Here is a 21,411-nt window from a genome sequence, read left to right on the forward strand (position 1 = left end):
GGCCCTACCGTGCCCGCGGCGCCTGTGGGGAGCGAAGGCTTGTCTGCGCACACCGGGCATCTCAGTGGTGTCAGCACAGCCAGCGCCCCTGAATGTGCTCCTTGTTCCTTCCTGGCACTCCCTCCTACCAGACAGATTCCTGCAGTCAAAACATTTCGGTGCAAAGCAGCTCAGCAGCTTGAGTTGCAGGTGCGGGAATCACCGGGCCCAGTGTTTGGAAGGGTGCTGTGGTTTCTCACCATGGAGTTCCTTTGGAGCTAACACGGCCCGTGGGGGGAAGGGGCTGGGAGATCCCACCGAGTGAGCCACCGGTGGTTTGGTGTTTTTAGACACAGCACTGACAAGGAGCAGGGGACACAGTTGCTTTGGCTTCAGTCTCATGAGGCTTTCAGTAAGAGCTGATGTTATTTCTGGGCCCCCGCTCCTTTCTTCCCCTGGTTAAACTGGTGACTCCTTCAGCCCACCTGGCACTGCTGCCAAACTGGGGTTTGTCATGAGAATCCTCTCTCAAAAACTGGATGTTGTTTACTTCTGCAGTGCTGTCATAGGGTACCCTGCTGGCTAACACTGAAGAAACACACTGGGGTGTTCAAAGCTGTGTTATTACAGGTGGTGAATGTATAGTACACTTCCTCATATTTAGTGCCTTGTAAGGGCTCATCTGAAACCCTCTGAGATTCTCCCCTTTCCTTTGATCAATTGGTTGTCCTAAATCTAAACTGCAAGAGCTTGGGGAAAGGATATCCAAATGCTTCTTTCTCATGTGTGGGTCATAAAAGAAAGGCCCAGCTAGCAGTATGGTGAACAGGTTGGAAATTTCTAAAACAAGGGAGTATTCTAAAACACCAGAACTTGCTTGTGATCATATCCTAACCACTGCCAGGTTCATGACCTTGCCCCCAGATGGCACACGTATCTGTCTCATGCCCTCTCTCCTGCTTCCTCCACCTCCAGTCCTGATGCACTGACAGATGTGTCCAAGAAGAGAAGAAGGGCTTGGAAGAGTGGCTGAAGCTATGGAGCAGCAAATCCTCATTCTGCTCACTCACTCCTGTCTCTGGACTGGCAGAAGAGTCGGGTACCTCTGGCCACTAAAGGAGCTGCTCTCAAAGGTTCCTGCTATTCCACGTTAGTCACTCCACGTGCATGAGTACAAACTAAACAGCCAGCAGTGAAAACACATACGTTGCCCAGATGCAAACAGGCATTTCTGGAGAGAACCTAGTGGATGTGGGAGACCAGAAGTGCAGCTCTTCCATGATTCACATCCCCACCAAGGAGGCAGTTGTGTAGTGAAGTACTCTGTGTGGGGTTGCTGTAGAGTACAACCTTCCATGCAGAAACTCACTTCTCCTTTGCTGTCTGTATTGTGTGTTATGGAAAAAAAAATGGGATTATAGAAGAACATCTGAGATGGTCTCTGAAAGTTGTGTCTCCTGATGCAGACAAGTGGCAGTCATGTTTCCAGCATTTCCCAGTGAATGCTGGTACATGCAGTTTCTGCTGCTCCACACTGACATGATGTTGGGAACTTGGTCAATGAACAGTCCTGTTAGAGCACAACACCTTGGCTTGTCTTTGGAGCTGTCTGTACTGTGAAACAGGACTTGATTTGAACACAGAAATTACACTTTGTTGTTGCAAGAAACTATTCTAAAAAGGTATCTTCAATGTTCAGTCTTCACCACACATCAAGTGAAATACTCTTTCAGGTGGTTTTGCCCATGCAAAGTTTTGAAAATAAAAAACTGAATCTGTACCTTGGGTTTTGGGATGTGTTTTGGTTTTTTTTCTCTTCTACAAAAATATGGATCTTTACATCTGTATGGTATATTCCAGAGCTGTGTATACAGTTCATTTCTTTGATGCATGAGTATCTCTGAGCTCCTCAGGTGAAAGGTGGGAACAAATTTATAATTAGCTGGATTGTAAGATTAACACCTACCCTTGTGACACCTACACTATAGCCCTAATTCAAGTTGAAAGATGAGGTTGAAATGTTTCTATGATATCATGAATCTCCTTCAGCTTCAAGACTTTACTGGGATATACAGCGCTGCAGTATCTGGTATAGCACTTAGAGCTGTTACGTCTTTTATGTGAATCACCATATGGGTCTGTGAAAAATTAATTTTAAAATGTTTGATTTTAATTTAGCAGTGCTTTCAAGGTAGTACAGCCCCAGCAATCACTACTAGGTCCTCTGGGAAACAAGAGAAAAGGGAAAAAAAAGAAAGGAACATTTCTGGAATCACTTTCTTTTGCCCAACTCGGCATCAGCGGGCAGAAGCAATAACGAAGGGGCTGCAGGACTGCTCTCAGCTATTATTGTGCCTGGCTCGCTCTCAGCATGACTTACTGCAGACAATATATAACGCTACTCACAAGGGAAATGAACAGTAAATACTTGGCTCTGGATATTTTTTTTTTAACTCTCTTCAGTTGGTTTTTGTTTTTTTTTTCCTCTCTCTGATTTGTATCCCTTTATCCTCGCCCATGTGCTATATAAGCTTCTCAAATCTAATGTCCATAACGCCACCCCCCACTGGTAGCAGCAAGCCCTTCGCTGCTGTAGGGTTTACTCTGCAGAGGTTTACAAGAAGAGGCATTATTGAGAAACTGTATGTGTTAACCCACTGGCACAGGGTTGCTTCAACACCTTCCCTCTGGTTTTTCTTTTCTTGGGGGAGGGGTGGCTGCTATTCTAGCTAAATGCATCTCTTGCTTTGCCGTAGCAGCAAGGCTAGCTTAGGAAGAAAACCTTGGGGCTAAACAGGCTAGGAGTGCAGCCAAGGGGGTCAGGAGACAGCTTTAAGGATTATACTACATAATTAAAGGCTGACTCTGAACATGCTTCCTGGTACCCTGTGTTCAAACATACAAACCTTTTTAGGTAATAATTCTTGGTCCTCATTTGTATCAGAGGGATTTGTAGGTTAAAGTTGCCATACAGGTAGTGAGTCAGGATTACAAATTATTCATCTAGACTATAAAAAGGCAACACCTTCCTAAACCTGTCCTAGCCAGTGAGAACTGAGGGTAAAATATAAATAGATGAACATGCATGTGTTTTCTTTGTTTGTTTTTGTGCAATGCCCTCTGGGTGCAGCTGATGTCATTCTGCAGCAACTTTCTAGATGGAAAATGAGGATTCTTCTCCTGAAGTGCTCTGTGATCACATCGGGGCCAGAACATTCTTCTACTGGATAAAACCTGCGACACTGAAGACCCACATTCAAGCTTATATTGTGCTAGCTCCAAGGAAGACACTTTCATCTTCAAATATTTCTAATCACTTGGAGTGAGGACTAAAATCTAGGTCCTCTGTTATTCATATTCTAGGCTAGGGCTGCTGCCCCATCCACCTACACAGTATGAACACTTGCTCTCCAGCTATCCCCCATCCCAGATCAAAATTACTCCTATGGACTCTTGTGTTTGCTAAAACAGCATATTCTAACATTTCAGGCAAATATTCTAATGAAGTCTATGCAAACTGCATTGATTTAGCGTTCATTGTCTAAAAATAGGTCCTAGCAAGATGCTGGTACCAAAAAAGCTAGAAGCAATGGAAAGGAGGAAAAAATACTGAGCACACATATTGATATTATGCAGTGTGAGCAAGCACTTGCTTATCTAATGCTATGATGCACAAATAGACAAAAAGTCAAGGCAGCATACGTTCACTGATTGAAATACATAATCAAGTATGAACAAGGATAAATCACACTACCACATCAAAGTTGTGAAAAATGCATTTTGTATGTTTTGCCTGATTTTCTACCAGCATTATCAGTTTTCTATTTCAAGAGAAGTTGTGATAAGCCAGACTTCATCTTCCATACAATGGTATATTTAAATCAGACCTGGTGGTGTTTTTTTTTTTTTTTTTTTTTTTTTCCCCCAGAATACTGGCTTTTTTACTATTTTGGTTAAATTGCAGTGTATTGTAAAGAAGTCCCTTGTCACATTTATAACAAAATGGAAATTGACACCAAACCATTAACATACTATTACAGACAGAAATGTGAAGAATCTTGCCCTGTGTAGTGAGCACTGCCTTGTAGTTTTGATGAAGCTCGTGTTTGACTGAATCAGTGCCTTAATCTTTTCAACATATTACTGTCTAGTGTCTGCCTGCTCCCAAGTACTTTTCATTCCTTAAAAATCTCTTGTTTACAACCATTTCCTTGTTTGGTTTTTGGAGAACAAAGAGGAAAATAAAGGCTTTATTCCTTGGGTTAGGTCTAGATCACATATACAAAGGAGAAGAGAGATTCTGCTACACTTTATTCAATATGATGTTACAAGAAAACAACAGTTACAGCTGACAAACCATTACATCTTTCATAATACAGACAAATTACAAGGTGTAACAAATAATGCGACATTTATTTTACTGTACTGTTTACGATGCTGTTCTTCTGAAGTATATATATATTTAATTACATTAACATTGTTTTCATGTACCAGCCCTCCCCTTTTTTATTTGTTAAAAAAAAAGAATACCTCTTAGTGCACCATACAAAAATCCGCATGGAAGCTGGCAAGCAGGAATTTTGTATGCAGCACCATGGAAATGCATTTTGGGGGGATGGGAATTATTAGTGCATCCTTTACTTTTAGATTTTTTGCTTATGTGAAAAATGCAAGGCAGTAACGTACAGTCACTCCACCTAATGCTGGTAGGGGAGAGTATTGTTATGCTCAGTAATGCAACCTACTTCTGTTTATAGGGGGTGTCTGCATTTTGCTCCTTAGTCTGTACAGTCTAAACCTTTTATATAACAAAGATTACAAACCCAGTAATATTCACAGATGAATATTCTGTATATTCATCTTTTTGTATATTAATATATTGAGCATTGGCTACACATTTGGTTGTGTGCACTGACATGGGGTGTACATAATCCACCAACCCACAGGGTATATATTTAATTATTTTACCTTCTCTTCTCAGGAGTCTGAAATGCAGAACCCCTATGCACCAAAGAGAAAGCAAAATCCCCTGTGCCTCTGTCTACTGCAGATTGAATTTTCACTGTTGTACTGATGACTTGTCCTAAGCCATGGTTCTGATTAAAAGTAAGAGTGAGAATTAAAAGGACCCAACTGATGTAGGACTCCATACAATAATGTAATGTCAGAACTATTGGAGTGTCCTGTCTGGGGTGGTGCCTGCTGGGTGTGGATTTGAGTTGAACTGAACCCAGCATGAGAGAAGACTGAGCAATCTCCAGCCTGTTGACTTGTAAATTTAGGTTCTGTGAACTTAAACTTGTAGGGACTCTCTGTATCATGCAGACCATATCTATCACCATCTTCCCTTCCCCATTCTTAATATTAGATCCCATAGAGAGTTAGAACATGCCCTCCCACTTTTATCTGCAGGGTATTCCTGCTGCCCTGTTGCTGCTCTCCCATCTTGCAGTAAAGCCACATCCTCTCAAGTATCACCAGGACAGATCTACTGGATCTCAGCCAAGTGGTAGGAAAATGCAAGTTAAGCTGCTGCTGGCTACTCACTCTGAGCAAACCCCACAGTTTCTCCAGGACTGTTCCCCAAAGACTATTGGCCACTGAAGCCAACTTTTACTTCAACTACATGACAATGTGAAACATCATGTTCCAGGCACCCACATCTGGAAGGCTGGGCTACTTCTTGTGTCTTTGAAGATTCTTTGGGGAACTGATTTCAGAAGGATGAGTGAAAAAGAGAGTAACACTACTGGTCTTTGCTGAAGCTGTCTCAAGAGCATTGATAGGGTTTAAACAGTCCATTCTGCAACACTGAGAAGAGCTGTAGTGAAAACAGCTGGAGAGGTGGGCAGCTGTCTGATGGGTGTCAAGCTAATCATGCAGGTATGGGCTCTGCTGGAAGGGTGAAGAGTGAAATAAGGCTGTAGTGTCAACAGTTAGTTCCCTGGGCAAAGGAGCTTCTACTGTTTCAAAAAAAACCTCTTGATATTTCCCAGCAGATATAATGTTACAGAAGATTAAATTGCAGTGCTCATGTGAAAAGCATCATCCTGCTGAGCCTGGGTTGCCTTCATGCCAGGAGAATGTCCCCCCGGGCCCAGAGCCTCAATGGGAGAGCAGCAAAACCAAGCCACCACAGGCAGTCAGGGTGCCTGGAAAGAAGGTGCAGAAGTAAGAGACCCTGGTCACTCCTTAAAGATCAGTAGGTGAGATAACTTCTGCTAAAGTTACTGCTAAACATTCGTACTAAAGATTAAGTTGCTATTTAGAAATCTAGATATTTATGAACTTTCATTCAGGCAGTTAATTGAGTTTGAAGATTTTTGGATCAACTTTATTTCAGTGGTTGCTTAAAAGTGGGAATGGGGCAGAGGGGATAATCTCATGTGCACGTGTGTTCACACACATGCGCAGACACACATACCTTAAGCAAACACTGTACATGAGTCACTATGGATAGTAATGTGCCAGGCTTGTGGGAACAATTGGGGAATTACTCTATATTAAACCTTCAGATGTTAGTTGAGCAGTGTAATTGCTTGCCTTCAAATTTAAGCTGTCAAGTAGAAGCATCTATGAAACTACCCTTATATTCCTAATCAAAATCTTCGTTACGTTTTCAAAAATTCTTCAGATTTTGCAGCAAGTTTTTTTTTTCTAAAAATAGCTAATTTTAATCATCAAACTGCACACAATTTAAGTAGCAAAGATAATGTATAAAAGGCTTTTCTCTTTACAAAAAAAAGGAAACATGAAACCCAAACAAACCACATCTAAGGCAGTTTCAGTGTGTGATAAATTCAAAAATTCAGTGGTCTCTTTTCCCCCTATAAACACAGGGGAAGAACTGTAGTAAGTTCTAAATATGATTGTGACTGAAAGTGGCTTTCAGATGGCTTTTAGCAGATCCTGAAACAGAGATGTCAGTGGGGAAAATTGTCTTTTAATGGCTGTGCAAATATTGAGAATATTTCCATGGTTCAGTTCTTTGAAAGTGTAGACTCCTGTCCTAGTTCATTAAGAGACCTTTTGTAGCTGCTTGTGCATTCAAGGATTTGCCTTATTTGGTGTCTTTTTCTTATTAAACACTGCTGGAGTTTAATAAGATGGCAGTTACACAAATCCTTTTCCCCTCCTTTCAAACACTGAAAGCTAACCAAAGCATTACCACACTTCCTTAAAATGTAATTCAATGCATCCAGCAAGCAAAGGATGTCAAAATTATGTGTAGAATAATATTGCCTAGCAAGTGCTTCTGTCCGAGCAGGACTATAACTCAACAGTGATTTTTGCACCATACCTTGCCCTCTCTGAACTCAAAGTTGTAAACGGGGCAGTTTTTTCACACCCCTGAACACAATGCTCTCCCCAACCAAAATGTAGCAGGGGCTTCCTTTTCTAAAGTCACACACACAACTTAGTTTCTTGCAAAGTTTGCATTTGAATGATTCATTCAGAAAAGCTATCTAAAGACTAAGGATCATATAGTGCCTTCCAATCAGCTCAGAATACCTATGGAAAATAACTCAAAAGGTGCTTTGGTGTGGAACAGTAAACGGTCTGGGATGAGGAGAATTCTCCACCTTGCTTTGTACATGGCAGAGTAACACAGCTAGATTAAATGGCTCGCTCAAATGAAGTTTTTCTGTACCTCAGTGTCGTGTCTGCCTTGAATTAAACAGAACAGTTTCATCATCTGATTTAAAAAAAAATATTCCAAAAAATAACTAGTGTGAGGAAAAACATAGAGATGTTAGCCAAGACCTATAAAAAAAGAAAGATATAGTCTTGAAGAGAATAAAACCATAAGGAACTCACTGTGTATCTGTCAGCTGCATACATCTCGTCCTTTTTGCTTTGTCTTTCTCACAGGCCTATTTTGAAAACTGGCATGCTACATAGCCTAAGCAGAGTAACCAAATTTAGAGTACTTAAGTAAACATGCAATTATTGCCATGTTTTTAAATGGATATGAATGGTCTGAGGGTATAATGAAAAAAGAAATAACCCAACAACACCCGAGGAAGAGTGGCAAGTGTTGTAATTGTCAGCTGATCGGACAAGCTGGGCTTGTCCTGGGAAGAAATAGTCTTCCCATTGGTTACAAACTATGCACAACCCTCAAAGAAAACACAGTCTTTTATGCCACTGTTGGCTCTTTTTGTACAGTTGTTACTGGAGAAGTGTGAACACCAAATGTGTTGTCTGAAAGTATTTAAGACGTTGCTGGTGAAAGCATAAAGATCCTTACAAAGATGCAGCACTGCAGTGGAAAATCAAACAAAATCAAACACAAAAGACTGAAAGAGTACATGCCATGTATCAGTAAGCAAAAGCTTAATCTTCACATAGTTCTCTGAAATCACAAGGTATCCAAATGCGTGCAAGGTTTTAAATAAATTGCAGGGAAAAACAGGGTCTTGCCAGCTTCAATTTTCTTTTGAATGAAATCCACCATAGAGACAGAAAGGAAACAGGCCGTGGTTCCTTCCTGGTGTCAGCCTCCTCATTAGGTTTTTGTTTCCCTCCTCCAACCTGGTAAATTTAATCCTGTAAGGAAACAATATAAATTATAATAAGCCTCATGAATTGCATTTTTTTTTCACTTGGTACAAGATAGGTTAGGCCAAAGCCAGTTATGAAGATGCCAGCTCAGAGTGAAGGGCAGACTTCCAAAGCATGTTTAGAACTCAGGAAAATGAATTTAAAACACCAGTGTTTTCAGGGTGGTCACCTAAGAGAGATATATTAATCCATATTCATATGTCTGTGCCCCAAGAGCTAATCTTCACAGGTACCATTAGCACTGACATTCTCCATGGAAATTATAGACAGCTGTAACCAGTCATCTCTTCTAAAAGTGGGCACACCCCCTGAATGCAAAGGAAGGTTGCTAAAAATGCTGGCAGAGCTTCAGGACTTTACAAGCTTTTTTTGCCCCTTTCTTTTTTTTGCCCCCTTTATCCCTAGTGATCTCCTCCACAACAATGCTTGTAACTAGTTTTTGAAAAGTTTTCATTTTTCTTTTTTGAGAGTTGTTTGGGGCACCCTGAAACAAATCAGAAACATTTTTGCAAATATACCCAGGTTATGGGCCCTCTTGGTGTGCTGTGTCTAAAAGTATTTACCTTTATTTCAGTGTATTTCTATTATCTAGGCAGATAATTGCAAACTCTCCTTTCAAATATAAAAATAAACACTATCAATAGCTTCACTTTTATTGTCTTTCACTCTACTGATGAAGAAACTCAAAGCAATGGCTGCACTTGCACAAAGGCATCCTGATGTTTTTGAGGTTTACAAAACAGGAGGCAGGCTGAGAATGTGGGACAGGAAAACAAAGTATCCAATAACTGTGAGAAGAGCCACGTGAAGGGTGAATGAGGGCTGGATGAACTGGATGAGCTGAAGCCACTGAAAGGATTTTATAATTAACATATTTAACTCTTAATGAATCTCCAAGTAGAATTCTATATCAAGTAATAAAGTGAGACTTTCTGAGAAATTCTGAAAATATATTTGTTAAGTTCTCCAAGACTAGAACGAGATACAGATATGTAGACCTGATACATTTTTAAAATGCTGCTGCAGGAAGACAGTCAGATGTGGAGGAATTTCATTCCTTAAAAAAAAAGAATGCTGAAATATTCATTGAGCATGGAACTGGTTTGTATTAGCATGTCCTAAAACTATTTAAATCAAACTGGATGCAGGTGCCAGTGAATCTAGTCTAGTCCTCATTTCAAAAGCAGGAGAAAAACAAGATATCGGTTTTTAACTGCAGTTTCAAGCATAGCACTTTAATTGTGGCTTTCAACAAAACACCCCAATGTCTATGCAATATCTTAACTTCTGTAATTTCCAGGGTTCCTGTCATGATTCTTGAGAGCTCTTCTTCTATTCTTTAAGCACCAGGATACCTGAATGGGATTAATGAAAGCCTGTTTTTAAGAATCTTGGGCCCTCTTGGAGCTTGGTTTACCACCTCGAGAGTTCTTCTTGGGTTGTTTTCTAAATGTGTCTGGAGCTTGCGTGGACTGTTTATTCCAAATGAAAGTCCCACTTTCCACAATGTCTAGAAGCTTGACTGAAATGCCAATAAATCTTGTTTCAAGGAATACATTTGAGCTGATGCATTTAGTTTACCTTCAAAAGCTTAAAAAGAAAAGCAATGTTTGGAATGTGCAAAGATTCACAACTGCTCAGTGATGAAACACCAGTGATAATATCCCCCAGATTCCAGATTTCTCTTCCTTCATGAGCACTTTTCAGGGGTGTTGTTTTGGGAGCTTCTTCTTGGAAAGAAGCAACTAAACTCCCAAAGCTCCTTCCAATGCTGAGGTTGCATTTGCCCCACTGCCACCTACACTCCAGTTGTGGAAAGCAGGCTTGCAATTTGGAAGCGACATCTGCCCAGATCCAGAATAGCTGGCCTGAATTCAGGCTACGCCCAAACTACTGGAGTGCCATAGACTGGCATAAAGCAGCAGGGACATCTGAGACAGGTAATAAAATTAAAAGGATAGCAAAGTCTCTGGATGCATGTTTTTCCAGTAGTTATCAAATTGCTCAGAGGGTCATTGCTCATTTGAGAATAACTGCAGTTTAATTACAGAGAACTTTTCCTTTCTATCACTGGACCTCAGGAGAGTATCTAAATGAGTTAAGTATCACACTTCTCCTAGAATTATGCTACAATTTCTCAGTAGGAAAACTCTATTGTCTGGTTTCAAGTTTGACTTTTTAGGCAAAGCTGATGACACATTCTCCAGGGCAGGGCCTGAGAAATGTGAAATTTTGAAATGAGAAATTGTGAAATGGAGAATATCTTCATTAGAAGCTTAGCACTTCCAGAATCAAATCCTAGAACATTAAGAGATTCTTTAGAAAGGAATAAACTGAGAGCTGCTACCATATAACACATGGGGGGAAAAAATAATCTTTGCACACTGGACTACTGCCAGCACTAATGCACACTGCAGGCAGAACACTGAAGACTAAGAAAGGGTAGCAGGAGTTACAGGTTTCCTGCTCTGGCTCACTATAAGGCAGATCACAGTTATAAGATCACAACTGTACCAGCTCCAGCTTTGCTGGATCCTGCCGTGCCAGGCCTGTAACAGGTTTCTTATGAAGCTTAAAGACTGTGTATGGTGGGCAACACCACCCTCCACCTTCTGCACAGGCTCCAGATTTAGATTTGATCACTAGAAAAGAACATGATTTGATGCCACATTTCACTAAAGGCTCTGGCTGGGGAAAGCTAGAAGGCACAGTACAACTGGAAGCAGGGAACAGTTTGGTGGTCTCAGTCTCTCTGCAGTGTTGAAATGCACAACTCGCCTGGTTTGGGAAGCCAGCCTGTGTGACAGACCCACTGCTCACAGCAGTGCCAGAATGCACAGGGCGTTCTGAGGCTGAGCCCGCAGCTCTGCCTGCCCAGGTGTTTCTCCTGAGTATGAAATCCTTACATGACACAACAAGTGTGGTGGTTAGGAATAGGTGATGTTTGCATCTGAATCCCTAATTCTCTGAATATGTATTGTCAATTCAAAAGTGGAGTCAACAGGTGAAGTCCCTTCCCCTGCCTCAGAGAGCTGTCATGGAGGGCCAGCTTTCTCTTACACTGAACACAGATATGCCACTTGTCAGAAGAGTACTGTAATCATTGTGCACTTACACTTCACATTTAATTTTATTTAAGATGAGACATCAAACAGACAACTCTCCTAAGCTGGAAAAAGAGGAGAGCATGTCTTTATCCACAGCAGAAAATCTACAATAAAAAACCCAGAAAATTTTAGACTGGTGTGAACAATCTTTTTATTAAAAAAACATTGTTTCTTCAGAGTGGCTCTTGAAATGAAACATCAGTTGTTCACACAACAAAGACCCAAGGCAGGGCCCTCTACACAGTGTTGCCATTCAGTTCCCAGATGGCTTTGTATTCCATGTTTGCATTTTTAAAGATATATTTTAGAAATATCCTTGCTTAAAAATTTATATATTTCCCTCATCATACAAATCAAAATTTTGCCTGGTGACTTGGCAGATTATGTTTATGGCCGCTGGTCACAGCTTTGCTTATACAATTGTAAATTGTTAAATGGAATATTTACAACTTGTGATTTCCCAAGAGCAAAATAGGGTTATTTTGTATTTCCTTAAAAATCAAACCAAAACAATAAACCCCAAACAAAAAAGCAACAACAAACCCTGCAATATTGAAGACTGCCTTAAAAATGAACTTTTTTTCACCACAGATCTGGGTACTTCTGGTTTTCATGACATCTCTACTAAACCTAATAGCTTTCTACAAGTAAGCTAATGATGTACTTGAAACATTAAGTGATCTACATGAAGTGACTAATTTCTAAGTTTGTTACCTAGAGGAAACTTCTGCTGCATACATTCTGTTTGTCCCAGACCCCAAATGGGATAGAGTCTTAATCCACCTTTAAAACAGCAGATGCCAACTTCAGAATGCAGTAGCTGTTGATGTAACAGTGGCTCTAGAAAGGCATACCAAAGCCTGTAATTTAAACATTAATCATACTCTCAAGACATGAGGCAGAGGAAGGTGATTAAATCCCAAATATTTTTCTTTATTTTAATTAGTGAAAGAATGTCCTGTCTTGTAAAAATACCAATTCAATACATGTTCCTTTTGGCAGCATCAGCATCCTTCTCTAGGTACTTTTAATTTCTGTATGAATTATCACATCGGGTGGAGCTGTGCTCCTGCAGAGTCTTTAGCATGCAAAGCACACTCAGAGTGCAGGTCTATTTATGTGGCAGCTGATGCAGCAGTATTATAAGAGTATTCCAGTTTTAAAATAAAAAATGTGAGCTGACAACTGGAGATACTGTATTCTTTATGAGCTGAAATATGGAGGTATTTAAGATCATCAACAATAATACTCTTTCTGCTTCTCCCTCCATCACACATGCAGACACCACACATACGTTCATCCTCTCTGAAAAAAAAAAGTACAGCATTAACAGGTGATTTTCCCCACACTTTTTATTCCTACCTTTGTTAGAGAAAAAATTTTAAAAAGCTAACCAAACATTAGCAATACTATTTGCACTCAGATAATATCTACGTGCAACTTGTTGCTATAAATATTAATTAATTGGATCACCAATACCCATAATGCAACTTTATTTTGACCTACATGCCCTATGAACTAGATATTTTTTGGATTCAATTTTCTTAAAACCAACTGTCAGCATCATGTGATGGAAGAGATGAAAAATGAAAATGAGCGTTCCTGCTGTGCAGGTGAGTGACCTGTGGGAGACAGCTCTGCCTGCTAGGATTTTTACACGTACCATCAGACACAGACCAATTGATTAGATCATCTTATACCTGCCACCAACTAGGCTCAAGAGACTAATTAGAGAGAGTACTGCCTGCGCAGGCACCCCATTGACACCTAATTTGCTCAGCCAAAGCCTTTGGGGAGAATGTATTATCTCTGCAGCTGCACTTCATGCATTTCTGATTTGAGGCATAAGCAAGGAGTACTTCTTCACTCTTTTGAGCAAACTGAGTATATAAGCCCTTAAGTGCTAAATACAAGCAGACAAATTAAATCTGGCCAGCTGCCATAAATCCTTTTCCCCCTTCAAATATATATACACATATACATTTTATTTTTTATCTATGTCTATGATAGATGTGCACAAATGCAAACATACAAAAAAAGTGTATGTATGAGTCTGAATGTGTGTAGAAAGGATGAGTATATAAAGGCATTTCTATAAATATCCGCTTTAAAATATGTAATTGTCACACTGTATAGTGTGCCTTCCTTCACAGGGCAGTTTTACTTCTGTGAAATTTAAAAGAAATGCATTTGTTCTTATATATGAAAAATAAATGATCTGCAGTGTTGTTAGCTCAAGCTCAGAATTACCCCATGGACAAGGCTCAGTAGATTGATGCCTATAAAGTTGCCCTGCATATCTTCAGAGGAGCTAGTTCAAAGATTATTTCAGCATACAGCCTAGCTTTGTTGGAAGCTTTTCTTTGGTGGACTATACCTTGTTTGTGGTTTCCTGAGGAATACTATTCACTAAGGCTAAATATAAGGTTTCATAAATTGCTTTCTGCTGGGCTTTAGTTTTATCTAGTTATCCATGCCCCAAAATACACAGGAGAGGCAAGACTTACAGCTGCTATTAAAAATTTATTCAGAAAAAAAAAAAAGAAAAAGAAAAAGAGACACACTAGAAAACTAGGATTTTTTGACAAGCTGAGAACTGTTTGAAGAAAATTTCAACTATACACTAGAAAAACTAGGATTTTTTGACAAGCTGAGAACTGTTTGAAGAAAATTTCAACTATAGGCTGGTTAGTGATTCCTGAACTAAGAAGCCTTGTAACACAGGAACATAGTGAATTTGTACCACTCCTGAAATAGCACTGAAGCCAAGTATCTCCTTCCCTGTCATTTGTCTACAAAGCAACTTCCAGGAGCTGAATAAGGCTGAATTATTGCAGTTTAATTTCAGTTTCTGTCAAAGTCCATGTTGACAAGGTCAGTTTATAGTGTCAACTCAGGATCCTGCACCTCTGTAACTAAAGAAGGAAAGAAGTTGTAGCAAAACATGTGCAAGTTACATGAGTGGCCAAAATATCATGTGTAATCTCCTTTGCAAAACACACTATAAATATGACTTCCAGTCTTGTTCCTAGGATGGGGCATAACTCAATACAGAGAGAATACCCTCACCTTTCTCCCCTCACACAGGCCACATCTTTACCAATTCACCTAATATTTCTTCAGCTATTTAATATCATTTAATGTTTAAATGACACTTCTAGATTATCTTGGCAGTTGTTGGCAATTACTCTTTCACAGATGCAGCACTGTACAGGATACACATTATAAGTGATATGATTTCTTAGCAGTAAACTGTATTTGACAAATAAGTAGCACAGGATTAACTGGTTGATTTCTTCTGTTTTCTTCTCTTGTGTCTTAGTTACTGCACTGGTATTCTTATACACAAGGGATTTCCCAGACTCTATCTAAAGTGATGAAAATTGCTGTGTATTCTTCACAGTTCTAACATATAAATCATAATACAGATCCTATGGACATATTGCTGTGTTACCAATTCCCCTCTCCACAAAGAATTTTTCACAGATTGACTTTGCCTCTAAGCAGAGCCCTGCAACTCTAAATAGATTTGTGTGTGGGAGTTGGCTGCAATTTCAGGGTGGGTGTGAAGAGATGACCCTAAAAGAAGTGAGTGCTAGACAAGGACTGTAAGCTAGTAAGAAAATAAAAAAAAAACCAGAATAGTAATACAATTATAAATGAAATTAATGAGCATACTTTAAATAAGTAATATAATCTTTGAAAGGTGAGATGTCTATGGCACTGTGGATATGGCGCTGGAAAACAGAAACCAAGATTTTGGCTTTGCTGCTGAATGTGACTGTAGGCAAGTCATTTCATCCCACTGCAACCTGTTTTGTAACGAGGGCCCTGGTTTATGTCCCAGCCTCTGGATTTAGAGTGTCTCCAAAATTAGCACCCAGTTTAGGCTGGAACCTCCAATAGGTCAAATTATGTAAATACAGTTAAATTTATCAAAAATGCAATATTAGAACTGTTGCAACCTTGGTAGTACTTGAAATCTTTACTTGCACTGTGAGTTTTCCAAATTATATTTTTATGCACAGTATGAGTTCAAAATGAAAGTCCTGCATCACCTGACCTGGTGAATGTGCACCCAATAGTCCAGTGTGGGAGGTTGATTCTGAAGAGCCAAGACTTACCCTCAAAATTACACACAAGCTGCTAAGTAGGATATCAATAATTGCAAACCAACCATGCATACTTTGCACACAGGTCTCTACAAAATATTATCATGAATTCCTTCATAGTGTGTCTTGTGAGGACAAAAAAAGGAATACAAGCCTGATCTTTACTGTAATGTATTTTATTCACAGTATTTATTTCCAATGTTATTTGATAATGTGATTGGTTTCACAGTTGATTTGTAGGTATATTTTTAACTTTCGAGTGGCTGTGGTAACTTCCAAATTAGTTTTATACAAGTCTTTCAGCAAAATTCTTTCCAACCCTAGCTGCCCACAGCTGAAGCTTTTTCTTTGAGTTGAGAACAAAGTCCACAAAGCCCTTCACAATTACCATTTGAATAAGGCTTCACATGAAAAATGGCCAGGACTGAATCTGCTACACGTCTTCTAGTTTTTGAGAATAAAGCACAGCCCTCTGTGAGTGAGCTCTGGGAAAACTAATACTTCAGATGAAGATACTACAAAAATAGCAGTGTTATTGAGCTTAATATAGTTTGCACGCAAAGCCATAGAAATCTTACTAAAAACAAAACCACAAATTGAGGATTTTGGTACACATCAAGAACAGAAAAATATTAGTGCTAGTTATTTGCAAGAATATACTCAAATCTGACAAACATCCAAAACCCTACAACTTCTTCTAACCTTTTTCTATCTGATTAATGTGATATGTCTAAATTGCTATGCTTCTCACCCTGGTAACTTGCAAAAAAAACTGCACAAGAGGAATTGTCTGAATGTGAATTGGAGAAATGCTGTTTCCCTGGATCTATAATGAGAGAACCTAAACCTACAATTTTTTACCAGTGTTTGACACAATGAGATCCTTATCTCAGTGATAGCACCAGCTATCATCTCTGAAACAGATAAGTAAATGCCTGAATGAAATTTATAGATACCTTAATTAAAATATCTGAAAGAAAAAAAAAAAAGGCAAAAAAAAGCTTATCTGTTACAGTTGTATAAAACAGAACTCAGAAAGGAAGTATCTGTTGGAAGATGATATAAAGATATTAATGTCCTGGTTAACAGGTTTGTTACTAGTTTGAACTCATCTCTGGAGAAAAGGAGCTCCAGAATGGCTGCTGAGAGATCTGCTCATTGCTAAACACTCTTGCAGAGCTAAACAGTCAAGGAATGGGAGATTCAACTACAAGCATCTGAGTGTGAGTGAGCTTAGCTGTGGTACCCTTCTACCATGTCTCACCTTTGTGGCAGAGGCAGCTTAAGAAATTCCCACTGCTGCAAAACTAATTCCTTGTTCCTGCCCTGCCACTTGTGCCCCTGTCACTTGTATTGTAAAATTTTCTGTGGAACTCTCTGTACAATGTATCACTAAAGGTATCAAAAGTGACATTTTTATGTGGAACTTCATAATGAAGTGATCCAGTTTAATGCCAAACTTCCAACTAGCTTCATCACAGCTAATGGAATTGAAAACTGGTGAGGGAGCAAGAAGGAACTGCCTGGACAGAGCTAGACAAAAACTTATCACACTCTTCTTGTTTGCAAAGACAAAATGATGGCATAACATTCTTATTTTTAATCAGCAGCATTCCCCAGTGCATTACTTACTGAAGAACAAAGCTTCATTCTAAAATCTGAAGCCACCTCCCAACTCACAAATGGCTAATTATTTCCAGGTATCTGGAAACACTGTGAAATCTGCCTTAGCCAGCCACTTAGAGGAGCAGACAGAAGTTGTCACATAATGACCTACTAATTAAAAAGGAAGAAAACCATACTCAAAAGCTCTGGGAATACCCGTAAGATGGCCTAATAAGGATAATCTCCGGTACATTTTTCAAGGGAGCAGCAAACAAGAGATGGCTGAGAGCCCATGCCTCTGACTGGAAGTTCTTTGAATTTTTTTGGTTGGTTTAATTTTTTTTAGCAGCGAAAATATGCTGGCCTGCCAACATACTAAGGAGATGCTTAACAGTTTGTGAAGCTTCAAGCCATATTTAACCAGAATTCAGATGGGATAGAAAAGCATCTGATTCTTTATAGGTCACTATCTAGTTTTGAATGAAGAATATAACCCTAGAGTTCAGGGACAGCAGATCAACTGTGCCCTCCAAATACCACAAATGAAAGTTATTGACTGCCAGTGTTAGAAATGATGGTGGCTGCTCTTAACAGTGCTATTTATCAGCTCAAACTTAAGCACATTTATTTATTTATTTATTTATATTATCTGCAACACAACAGCTGACCAACTCAGATCCCAAATTAGATGATGCGTTTGACCACCTCCTTCCACTCCTCCCCACCTAACATAACAAGAAGTACATATCTTCAGAGAACTTAATCAGAAATGTATTCTTGTTTTTCCCTGTCATGGCTTCTATCCCCAAAATGAAGTCGGCTGGACAAAATGACATATGAAAGACTAAATGCTTGCCAGATGACTCATTAGCATTTACCTCCTCCCAAAAATTAAACCCTGCCTCACTGAAAAATAAAGTATCTGCAGGTACTTCAAAATAGGGCATTTTGTATACATGTGATTGTTAATCTTATGAGTCAAGCTGCTTCTTGAGAGCTAAGTAGTCTTGGAACAAATTTAATGCTGCTGGTTTAATCAGTGCAGGGTAGCTGTGGGATAGTCTAGAGATGGGTGTGGACCATTTTGCTCTAACAAAGATTCCTTGGAATTTAAAAATGCCTCTGCAAGGGATCACAACACTATAAACTACCTCAGACCCCACAGATAAATTTTAAGCATTAAAAAAACAATGTGCAAATGTTTATCACTACCACAATCATTCTAGTAGTCTGCAAGTACCTACAGGCAGCTTGGAATTAAGTTACATCTTTTTTTTTTTTCCTTCAGAAGACAGGGTGAGTATTCAGGTGCAGAAGGAAGAAAAAAAAAAAGAGGGATGGGTAAACAAAAAAGAGAATCCATTTCTCACCTGCATTTTTATTTTCATTTGTGTTCTTCCTAGAAAGTACTCTTCAAACCAGCAAGGAATTTTTAATCTGGAATGTGGAGTTATGAATGCCTTTGTTTTTAGCTTGACAGAACAGATATTAATAGTAAAGATATATGGATAGTAAAGATCCTTCTAGCTAAACACCATCTGGTTATGCATTCTGTTTGGTGCTGTTACTTTTGAGAGACTGAACATCGTGGCAAAGTAGTCATATCAATTAAAATACATTTTGTAGCACAGAAGTGCAACACTTAAGCACATATAAATTAAACAGAAAGCAGACCTAACATGCTGAAGAAGAAGGATCTTTTCCATTATTATAGCATATTATATTAATGGCAAGTTTAAGCAATAGATGTATTTAAATTTTGCAATACATTTCCAAATATGATTATGTCCTAAGCTCTTAATCTATGTGCCCACCCATACCATGAATGCCATACAGTGGTATTTATTGACAGAGATATCAGGAAGTCTTTGCAGTTGACATTTTCAAGTCTCAGTTGTTTCCCAACCTAAGAGTTCTTAAAATTAGAATGGAACAGAGGAGAAAAAAATTTCCCAGTTTAGGAAATGCAATGGTGTCTTTATGAGATGTTCCTTGTCTTCATGCTCATTCCCTAGAGGATGTGCTGATACTTGCTGAATACTGCTATACAGTCCTTTCACCTATACAACTCCCACTAGGGATTTTTGCTGAAAATCTGTGACATTAGAAATAGTTACTGGCAGCTTCAGGCCAGCTGCTTTCTTCCCTACCAGTTCCATTTTTACATACAAAACCATATGGAGCACTGAAACAGAAATATTTCCCCAGTGCAGTCTCTGGGGCATTAAATGGAAAAAATGTTCCAGAATTAGCACCTCTACAGAGCATCACTACAGCAATGAGGATATTCTATCTAGTACATAAGGAGATCATAAAGTAGCTCCGTGATTTTATTTCTCAGAGTTCCCACTCTGGTTGGGGTAAGAACCTTTTCCACATGTATGACCAAGATGTTCAGATATTTTGCGTGGTTTGGGAAATCTAGCTTGAGATTCCTGTCACAGACACAACTTTTAGAAACCAAGCAGGATCTACACTCTTTGAAAACCAGACCTCTTTCAGATATTACAGAGGCCTCTCCCTTCCGTTTTGTTTTTTAAAAGACTTAAAAATTATTTTAAAAACCAGTCTAGCAGACTAGAGAAGCTTGTGGCAGAAACAGTAGATGTCAAATCAGGTGCAACATACTGCGTATTTTGTGGTATGCAAAGACAGGGATCATGGTAAGATGGAGCACTGAAGGCTTTTCTTTCAAAAGTGCTATAAGCATTGGTTTTCTTGTAACTGCAAGAAATACTTAATCTTTTTTTTGAAGCTCCATTATAAAAGTAAGGTTTTGCATAGCTCATTTAAATAGTTTAAATGACACAAGGTTAAGAACAGGAAAGCCTTTCACCAAAGGTGGTTAGTCCTTTTCAAAGATTTCATATTATTTGAAGCTTACTTTCACTGCATTCTTTTACCTTGGCTGCTTCCCAAGTGGGTATAAGTTAATTAAATAGGATTTTGACCCTTTAACCTTCCCTATAAACTGCATCTTTACCTAACTCTATTTAAATAAATCAGATAAAAAACCAATCATAGCAGAATATATATTTTTACAGCTGCGGAAAAAACAAACATGTCTATTAAGCTTATTTGTAAGTACTTAGTAGTCAAAGCAACAGCCAAGACTCATGGATGATTTTAATTAAAATAAATCTGGGTGGGCACGTAAATTCATTTATGATGTTTTTTTTTTTCAAACTGAAACTTCTCTAGCATTACTGAACAGCACAGCACTACAGTAAGTTCTCATTTGTTTGTGGCAACTGAAACTCAATCCACCTGATTAGCTTCTATTCCAGTTGAGTGATGTAAAGTGTAAATTGTATCTACAAAAATAATATCTAAGATAGGAGGCTGAAAATTGTTACAGGAAAGAAGAGAAAGAACAAGCAGAACAGATGGACAGATAACAATTATACAATGATACCCAGCACCTCTGTAACTGACATGCTCTGGGTTTAAATATCAAAGGGAGGTGAAATAGATGCACCAGGAGAACACTGAATTGCTCTCTACAAACAGATAGTGTGGCTTTCTGTATCTCATTAGCCCTTTTCACCTTAAAGTACAGGCTTCTGATTATTCCACCCTTCCAAAAAGCCTTTTAAATTAATCCAGAAACAAAATACAGTTTAGGTATGAAGAATGATAGCAGTTATGTATGGAGAAATGAGTAACTAGCTCATGTATAAAGAATGAACAAAGAACTAAGCTGCCTCTTTGTGCCTAAGCGATGTGCTCAGGTCTCTGCATAGGCAGTAACAAAGGCACTGCTACTGGATTGATCACGTCTCTCACCCACAGTAGGGACTGGACTAAAATTGAGTTCATCACAGAAATGAATCCTTATAAAACGCAGGCCTTTAGCTTGATACATTAAGAGCGATACCACCTAACCACCTCACTGGTACATTATGTTCAAATTTTGCAGCCACTGGGTGGTAAATACACACATTTTTCAAGGGTGCTACTTTTTGATCACTGATTAGGACATATTTGCCCCTTTCCTGACACATCTCTCAACCCACCCTTGCTGAATAAACAGCAGGAAGATG

General features: G+C 39.1%; 1 protein-coding gene across 5 annotated transcripts in view; it reads right to left on the minus strand.

The window, feature by feature from the left end:
* CDK14 (cyclin dependent kinase 14) overlaps positions 1-21,411 on the minus strand; it is a 382,986-nt gene that overhangs the window by 62,904 nt on the left and 298,671 nt on the right. For 4 of the 5 annotated variants that reach the window (XM_039707401.1, XM_039707426.1, XM_039707419.1 and 1 more), the window contains one exon: positions 4,273-8,529. The exons of the other annotated variant lie outside the window; for it this stretch is intronic. The gene's annotated coding sequence lies outside the window, so the exon portion shown is untranslated. Of the gene's footprint in view, positions 1-4,272; positions 8,530-21,411 lie in introns of those variants that run through there. 5 annotated transcript variants of the gene reach the window in all.

Source organism: Passer montanus, unplaced genomic scaffold (assembly GCF_014805655.1).
Source record: "Passer montanus isolate IOZ18808 unplaced genomic scaffold, ASM1480565v1 scaffold10, whole genome shotgun sequence".
Classification (NCBI taxonomy): domain Eukaryota; kingdom Metazoa; phylum Chordata; class Aves; order Passeriformes; family Passeridae; genus Passer; species Passer montanus.